The sequence below is a fragment of the Prionailurus bengalensis genome, chromosome D4, assembly GCF_016509475.1.
Source record: "Prionailurus bengalensis isolate Pbe53 chromosome D4, Fcat_Pben_1.1_paternal_pri, whole genome shotgun sequence".
Taxonomy (NCBI): Eukaryota; Metazoa; Chordata; class Mammalia; order Carnivora; family Felidae; genus Prionailurus; species Prionailurus bengalensis.
The window spans coordinates 2,468,108-2,476,449 of record NC_057359.1 but is presented as its reverse complement, the minus strand read 5'-3'; the positions used below and the strand labels follow the sequence as shown (position 1 = coordinate 2,476,449).

General features: G+C 45.3%; 1 long non-coding RNA gene across 1 annotated transcript; it reads right to left on the bottom strand.

Annotated features, from left to right (window-relative positions):
• Nucleotides 1-1,765: 1,765 nt before the first annotated feature.
• Nucleotides 1,766-6,509, bottom strand: LOC122475068. The gene is made up of 2 exons (XR_006295085.1): nt 4,502-6,509; nt 1,766-3,553 (listed from the first exon to the last, which is right to left on the bottom strand). It is a non-coding gene; the product is annotated as an uncharacterized LOC122475068 (long non-coding RNA).
• Nucleotides 6,510-8,342: the final 1,833 nt, after the last annotated feature.

Below are 8,342 nucleotides of genomic sequence, written 5' to 3'. Positions count from 1 at the left end.
GCGTCTAACTCAACTCCGTTCCATCTTCTCTTGGGTCGTCTTGTTAGCGTTCCTTCTAGATTCTGGATACCGATCCTTTTATCAGCATGATCCGCCAACACTTCTCCCCGTCTGTAGCTTCTCTCATCCACGATAGCTCACGATACAACTTTCTGGCTTTGGTGACATCTAACGTGTCAGCCTGGCCCTTTATGGATTCGCTTTTGGGGGTGGTATAGGAGAAATCTCTGCGAACCCAGGGCCACGAAGACTCTCACCTAGGATTTCTTCCGAGTTTTCCAGTGTTAGCCCTTACGTTCAGGCTTGTCCATGGGGCACTCTGAGTTAGTATTTGTATACAGTAAAGGGCCAAACTACATCCTTCTGCATGTGGATATCAAATTTTTCCAGCTTCATGTACTCATCTTCTCCCTGTTGAGCTGCCTTGGTGCCTCTGAGGAAAATCAACTTACCGTGAACGTTAAGTGCTGGTTTCAGGATTCTCATTTGTAATTCCAGAGAGAGACTGATCTAGACAGATCCTTATACCACTAACACACTATTTTAATTATGGTACCTTTACAGGAAGTTCTGAAATCAGGAAGAACTTTATCCAATTTTGTTTTCACTATTCCTTTGGGAATATTGGGAGGCTTTTGTATGTCCCTAAAAATTTTAGGGTCAGCTTAATTTCTGCAACAAAGCCTGCAGGGATTCTCAGAACGATCTCCATATTAATAACCAATGAGTCTTCCAACCCAGGAACATGAAATCCCTAATGTTTGCAGTCTTCAGTGTACGATCTTGTATTAAATTTATTCCCAAGTCCTTTAATCTTTTTGTTGTTGTATGGATAGAATTAATTTCATTTCAGAAAGTTCACTAGTATATAGGAAAATGTGGTTGACATCTACATATAGATCTAGGTTTCCATCATGTTGAATTCATTAGCCCTTAAGATTTTTCACAGAATCATGTCATCTGCAATAAAAACTTTTTCTTACTTTTCTCTCTGGATGCTCACTATTTTGTTCTCACTGGACTCCAGTACAATGTTGAGTAGAAAGGATGAGCGTGGATGCCCTTGACGTTCCTGATCCTACAAGAAACACAGTCATTCTGCCATCACGGGGTACGATGTTAGCTGTAGATTATTTTGTTTTTAAGATTTTATTTTTAAGTGATCTCTACGGCCAACTTGGGACTTGAACTCACAACACTGAGATCAAGAGTAGCACGCTCCGGGGAATGAGCCAGCCAGGTGCCCCAGCTGTAGATTTCTTATGGAGGCGCTTCATCAGGCTGAGAAAATTCCCTCCTTTCCCACATTTTTTGTTTTTATTATGAATGGGTATTACATTTTGTCAAGTGCTTTTTTCCCACCTGTTGAGCTGACTTGTGCCTTCTGTTAATATGGTGGAATGAATACATCTGGTTTCTGATATTAAAACTCACTTGGTCATGTACCTTAACCATTCTATACAGGGACATCTTGTTTATAGCTCTTCACAAGTACTGCTTTTTTTAAGATCAAAGGTTTGTGGCAACCCCGCATCGGAGGTCTATCAGCATTTTCAACAGCATCTACTCACTTCTTATCTGTGCATCACATTTTGGTAATTCTTACAATATTTCAACCTTCATTATTATTATATTTGTTATGGCTATCTGGGATTAGTGACTAGAACTCCCTGAAAACCTCAGATAATGGTTAGCATTTTTAGCAGTATTTTTAAATAAGGTATGTACCTATTTTTAGACATAATGCTATTTCACACTTAACAGATTACAGTATAAACATAACTTTTATATGTACTGGGAAACCAAAAAATTCATTTGATTCGCTTTATTGTGACATTGGCTTCTGGAAAGCAACCTGCAGTATCTCAGAGATGTGCCTGTGTGTCACTAGAGTTGATGAAGTTTCTGTAGCTATACTCAGAATTCATGAAGGATACCGGTCCACAATATTCTCATTACGTTTTTGTCTCGCCCTACTATCAGGGTAATAGGAGCCTCAGAGCACACAGCTAGTTAAGTATACCCCTCTTCTATTTTCTAAATCTGTGAAAAGATTGGCATGATTTCTTCTGTCAACATTTGGTGGCATTCACCAGTGAAGCCATCTGCCCTGGCCCTTGGCTTTGTTTCAATTTGTTAAAGGCCTACTAAAACCCTCCATTTCTTCTTGACTACATCTTGATAGCTTGTGTCTAAGATTTTTCCATCTCACTTGACTTGTCCAGTGTGTTGGCATGAAGTTGTACACAGCATTTATTTACAACCCTAACTTCTGTAAGGTTGTTAGTAATGTCCCCTCTTTTGTTCTTGGTAATGGCAATTCATGTCTTCTCTGTCACTGTAGCTCAAAGTATGACAAACTTGTGGATCTTTTTGAAGACCCAGCTATTGGTTTCGTTGATTCTTCCATATTGTTTTTGTTTCCTATTTCACTGATTTCCATACTAATCTTTATTCTTTCCTTCTGTTTCCTTTGGACTTCTGTTGCTTCTCTTTTTCTAATTTTTTTAAGGTAGAATCTTAGACTATTGATTTAAAATCTCTTTAACAGAGTATTTGCAGCTATAAATTTCTAAGCATGGTGTAGCTGCATCTCATAGATTTTTGAGGTACCGTGTTGTGATTAACACTTACTAGGAAGTAATAATCAATTTATAAACACTTCTTTGATAATCACTTGTTACAGTTTTTGCTATAGTCAAACTCCCTTCCAGGAGGGTAACAAGGAATTTAATATAAAACATAAGATTGTTATAGCTAACTAATTCAACTCTGTATCGCATATACTGGAAAGTCACATTAAGCATATTATGATCTCTCTTTCTCTGCACAGTCTAGGAAGCAGGCTGGTGTGAGCTCTCTGGAGAGTAAACATGGATGCACTTGGTACTACACCGTTGCACACACACACCCAAGTCATAACTGGGATGGTCTGTGGGTTGAGATCCACCCTCTTAAGGACAAACATCAATTCTGTGAAACACACAGATAAGGTGGTTACTCACAGAAATTCCAAGGGTATATGACAAATGCATTGTGATAAATACTATTATTTTGTTCCTATAATAAAGTAGTTGTTTCTTATAATAAATAATACATATCTTCCAAAGTCATAAGGCAACATCAATCCATTTTCCAGGGTTATGTTAACACAAGGATGCAAGAGCATCTGCGAATAAAAATCATTCTGGTGTGGGGTTCCTTCTGTCCGGCCATTCAGGTTTTCTTCCTGCGTTGCTCTAAAACTCAGCAGTTAGGCTTTCAGGAAGAGAACAGAGCTGATCTAGAAGGCAGTTTTGTTTCAGATGGAGCCATCAACATCATTAGGGTGCCGATGCCGGAGGGTGGTTCTCCATCCAGAAGGCCAACAGCAGACCAGGGCTGCCTAGCTGAGGTCACAGGGGAACCCACAGCCTGGCTCATGGACGGCTTAACACAGGAATGCCACAAGCCGATAATCTGAGCAACCGCGGAAAGCATTCGCAACTTGAGCCATTTCCAGAGTTCCAACGTCCTTTAAGAATAAGATTCTTGTATTGATGTAAAACGTAATCTGGAGGTTTAAAACAGAGGAAGAGTCAGGTCACAGTCATTAGAGACATAAAAGCATTGCCTCATCATCCCAGAGTTACAGCTCTGCGAATACTAAAAAAACCAAACCCGTGACTTTTAAGTGGCCCCGAGACCCACGATGGCAAGTCTCAAACATGAATGTGCATCAAATTATTCTGGGTTTCAGGAGTTTTCTTAGACTGCAGTTTCCTGGGCCCTGATGTCTGTGTACTTGTGAAGTCCAGGGGTCTGCATTTTCACTATGCCTCACCCAGACCTCCTCACACTGTGATCGGGAACACTGGACCCAGGTGGGTTAGCATCTCCTTCTTGCTGATCATTTTTAATGACCATCCACTTCTGATGATTAACAACATCTATGTACAGTAAATTCCTATATCTTGGGTCTGGAACCCGTCTGCCTCAGAGGAGTCCACAGCTTAAAGCACCATGTCAGACACTAAGGAAAAAGCACATAAAAGCCACTTTTCACAGACGGGAAGGTAGCAACTAAGTTTTCTGGAAGGGCTTATTTGGGCTTATGACGACCGTTTTAATGGCCTTCGTAAGTATGTTCAGTGCTGACAGCCTAAGGGACACAGCGGCCTGGAGGAGGCCAAGTGGCCTGGGGGAGGCCGAGCAGCCACCGGGGCAGGTGGATCTCCCACCTTCTGTCTCTGTGCCCCGCTGACCACACGGCCATCTTCCCAGGGACTACACTCACACTGGCTACCAGCCTGGGCCGTGCCGCAGACGTCGCAGCACCAACACAAAGGTGGCCCGGGACGCCCGCCACAATGTTATGGGAATGCTGGCCGGTGGCCAGATCCCCTGAAAGAGAATGGGACAGCTGGGGAGCTTCCCAACTCCAACACGGTCTCAGCTGAGCACTCGGCCGACCAGAGCAGGGAGCACTAAGGATGGTATCCCGGGTGAGCCTGGGACGCACCTGTTCCGAGCGTTCTGTCCAACACTCACAGGTGCCCCAGTGCTGCATGAATGACTTTCCTTCTTCCAGCAAAGTGCTTCCGTCTATGTCCCACTGGGAGGATTTTCTTCTCAAGTCACTCGAACCCAGAACTGTTTCAAAGGATACTCTAGATAGTACTTCCCAGGGAACTAGGTCTTAACCCATCTGAAAACATTCAAGACACAAGATTCTTAAAATCTTGCCTTTAAACATCATAACAAATCAAGCGCAAAACTGAATTAACATGATCCTTAAAAAGGATCCCGAAAAAAGACATGACAATTTTACCTTATTTACAGACATTATATTTTCACAAAGTGCAGAGGAATTCTGGTAGTATGTTTAGTTAGTAATAAAAGGAACTTCATTTTCTTAGAAAAATGAACAACTAGTCTCAGAACAAAGCAGATGATTATGATGACCTCTAAAATCAATTTCAAAAACTTTCTAATTTACCTTTAGTTCAGGGCTGAACTGGCATGTAAACTACTAAGTAAAACCTACAATTCCTTCCAGAGTATCAGGAAAACATCCAAGTGCCTTGGTTTTCAATTTTCTTTCTTGAAAACACTTAAATGTTTTTGAAATCCACCAAATTAAACAATATCCCATCAGAAGGGGAAGGCTGGTCTTTTTTTCCAAAGGAGTGGAGGTAACCCCACGGAGCCCTGCTAACTCAGCAGCGGCCATGAGGATGGGTGTCCAGCCGAAACCACACAGCTCTTCACCCCACGGCCAGCTCAGTGTAGCAACTACATAAACTACTGATAAACAGGGAAAGCACAAGACACATACTTTTAGGATGTTTCGAATAACGTAGACATGGAAACTAGGAAAAAGGGTTTGGACTTTTCTGATGGTAAACGGGAAATGGCAGGACAGCTCTCTGGGATCCACACTGAAGCTGCAGGGGTGTGCACGTGCCCTGGGAGGCGGCCAGTAGAAGGCCCGGGCCTTGGCCCTGCTCCAGCGGCCCTGGTGGACTCCGCACTCTGAACGCTCGCTCGCGCGACTGCTGGACAACTGGGAACAGTGCAAACCCAGAACACGCGGCAATCTGCGCTTTGCATTGTGTCCCATGCCGCTCTCTGGTTGCACAGAGAAGTAAACTGCCCCAGCGACAGCCAGAGGACAAGGGCTCCTCCGGGAGCACAGCGCAGCGGGGAGGACACTGGTTAGTAACAAATGCTGTCATGACCCCAGGCTCATCGGCCAGCACCCTGACATAATGGGGTGCGAGGCAGCTCGCTGACCAGGTGATCAGCGGACAGCCTGATGCAGGGATCCTCAGGGCAGGCATGAGCTTGACCACTGTGCACACAACACTGTCACTTACTGATGACACATTTTTGCAAACACTGATCATCTTTCCTGAGTGCTTTAAAGAAAGGGGAAATTGTAGTAGTATTCTGGATAAACAAATGAGAAGTTTGGAGGTTGAAATAAACCATATAGGGAGAGATGCTGGGGCTCAGAGACGTTTTCAAACAGAGAAAAGAGACCAGACCCCAAATCCTGCCAGGCTGGTCTCCTGGGGCCTTGTAAACTGGCCCCGTGAAGGCCAGGCACCACACTTTGCATTTCCCGCAATCACAGCACCATGTAACCACACACACTGGCATGTCTGAATCACAGACCAGTGACCACAAGGTTTAGGAGCAGTTTTGGTCAACTGCCCCTTGGGGGTCACAGCTCTGGGATGGTGGCAACCACACCCATGTCATCTGGAAGAAAAGCCATCTCCCATGGCACTGCTTAAAAATTCACAACTAAAGGATGGGGGACTTTCAGATTAAGTAAGTATACCTGTTTTGTTCCTTATGCAGTTGTTGGTATATGTCCACATTTACACAACAGACTAGAGAAAACGTACGCTTTTGCCACTGTCTGAACGGCATTAAAGCTCAATTAGGTCAGAACTAACTTGCTTCTAAGTTGTAATAAAGATTCGCAGGGCAGCAACGTTTGCAATGCCCGTCTTAAGAAGTTCAATTAGGGGCGCCTGGGTGGCGCAGTCGGTTGAGCGTCTGACTTCAGCCAGGTCACGATCTCGCGGTCCGGGAGTTCGAGCCCCGCGTCGGGCTCTGGGCTGATGGCTCGGAGCCTGGAGCCTGTTTCCGATTCTGTGTCTCCCTCTCTCTCTGCCCCTCCCCCATTCATGCTCTGTCTCTCTCTGTCCCAAAAATAAATAAACGTTGAAAAAATAAAAAAATAATAAAAAAAAAAAAGTTCAATTAAACCCTCTCCTCCAGATGGAGACCCCCAAGTTCTAAAACATTCCAGTATCTGCTTCCTCAGGACAAGAATGTGCTCTTGGAGCCCGCACTCCGCAGAAGATGCAGGTACGCACCAGCCTCCAGTCTCTCCTCTGAGTATCTTGCTGGCTATTTCTTTGGGGCGCACATTAAAACGGAGTAAGAATCTGTGATACTTTAAGTAACACAACCAGCTTCCCTTAGAAAGTGTGTGGGGACCAATGCTAATTATCCACACCAGAAACTTAATGATGGAAATCAAAACCTAAGGTGAGTTTTAACACCTGCAAATTTTTCTTCCCCTAGAAACCTGATCAACTTTTTAAAACTCCAGTTTGGGGAGGTGGGGGCAATTTCAGATTATAGTAGAAAGGAGAAGCAAAGCGGAGATGCAATTCACGGTGCATCAGGCCCAACTCTAGGTGGACGAGGCAAGGATCACCACGCCCCCACCCCACCCCTGCACAGCACAGCTACTCTTCCCGGGACATCTAAAGAACACGGCATCCCTGTGTGGCTGCAGGACGCTCTGGAAGAAGACCTGCTTTCTACATTACAACAAACCGGGCCGTCAATGGACTTTCTCGAAGCAGGAAGGACCCCCACGACCGGGTCCTGCACAGCAGGGTGTAGAGGACCCCCCACGATGACGCTGAGAACACAAGCAGACTCACGTGCGTCCCTTTATTCACAAAGGTCAGGGTCACAGTCTACTTCTCCATCACGATCAAACAGAAACTGTAGAACACCCCGCTGACACGTCTACAGTGCTTTACGACAACGTGTGGGGATGCTGGGAGATGCCAGTATTCCGGGGAAAGTACCAACGAGAACCTCCCTGCTGACGTCACAGGACCCAGAAAGCGTGAGCGGAACTCAACAAAGGAGAGCGGAACATGGCAAGGCCTGAGGGACAAAGCCATCTGTGTGAGGCAGGCCCTGCACGACTCGGCACATCCCCTCTGCATCAGGCTCCAGTCTGCACTGCGCTGGACACAGGCGCATCTACAGGGAGTCAGGCAGGGCTCCCACTCACACATGAGAGCAAGGGAAGGGGTGAGCTGACGTGCCCGAGTGCGCCCAGGGAGGCAGCTCCCACACCTAGAGCTCTGCGATTCCCTGCCTTCCAGGGCATGAAATTTACCCACCCTTTTATATCGAAAGAGAACATTAGGGCCACTTTAAAAATAATCAGTCTGTCAAAAGTAATGCCCCGCCGGAGCACCTGGGTGGCTCAGTTGGTTGAGTGTCTGACTCTTGATTTTGGCTCAGGTCATGATCCCAGGGTCATAAGATCGAGCCCTGCATCAGGCTCTGTGCTGAGTGTGGAGCCAGCTTGGGATTCCTTCTCTCCCTCTCCCTCTCTCTGCCCCTCTTCCCTACTCGCTCTCTACAATTAAAAAATAATAAAATAAAAAACAATGCCCTGCCAATAAGATTTATTTTCCTTGTTAGAAAGCCCACCCAAATTTGAATATAGGGCTATGGGCTGCACTGTGTCCCCTGAACCACCAGCTGGAGCCCTAACCCCCAGGACCTCAGAATGGGACTGCATTAAATGAGTT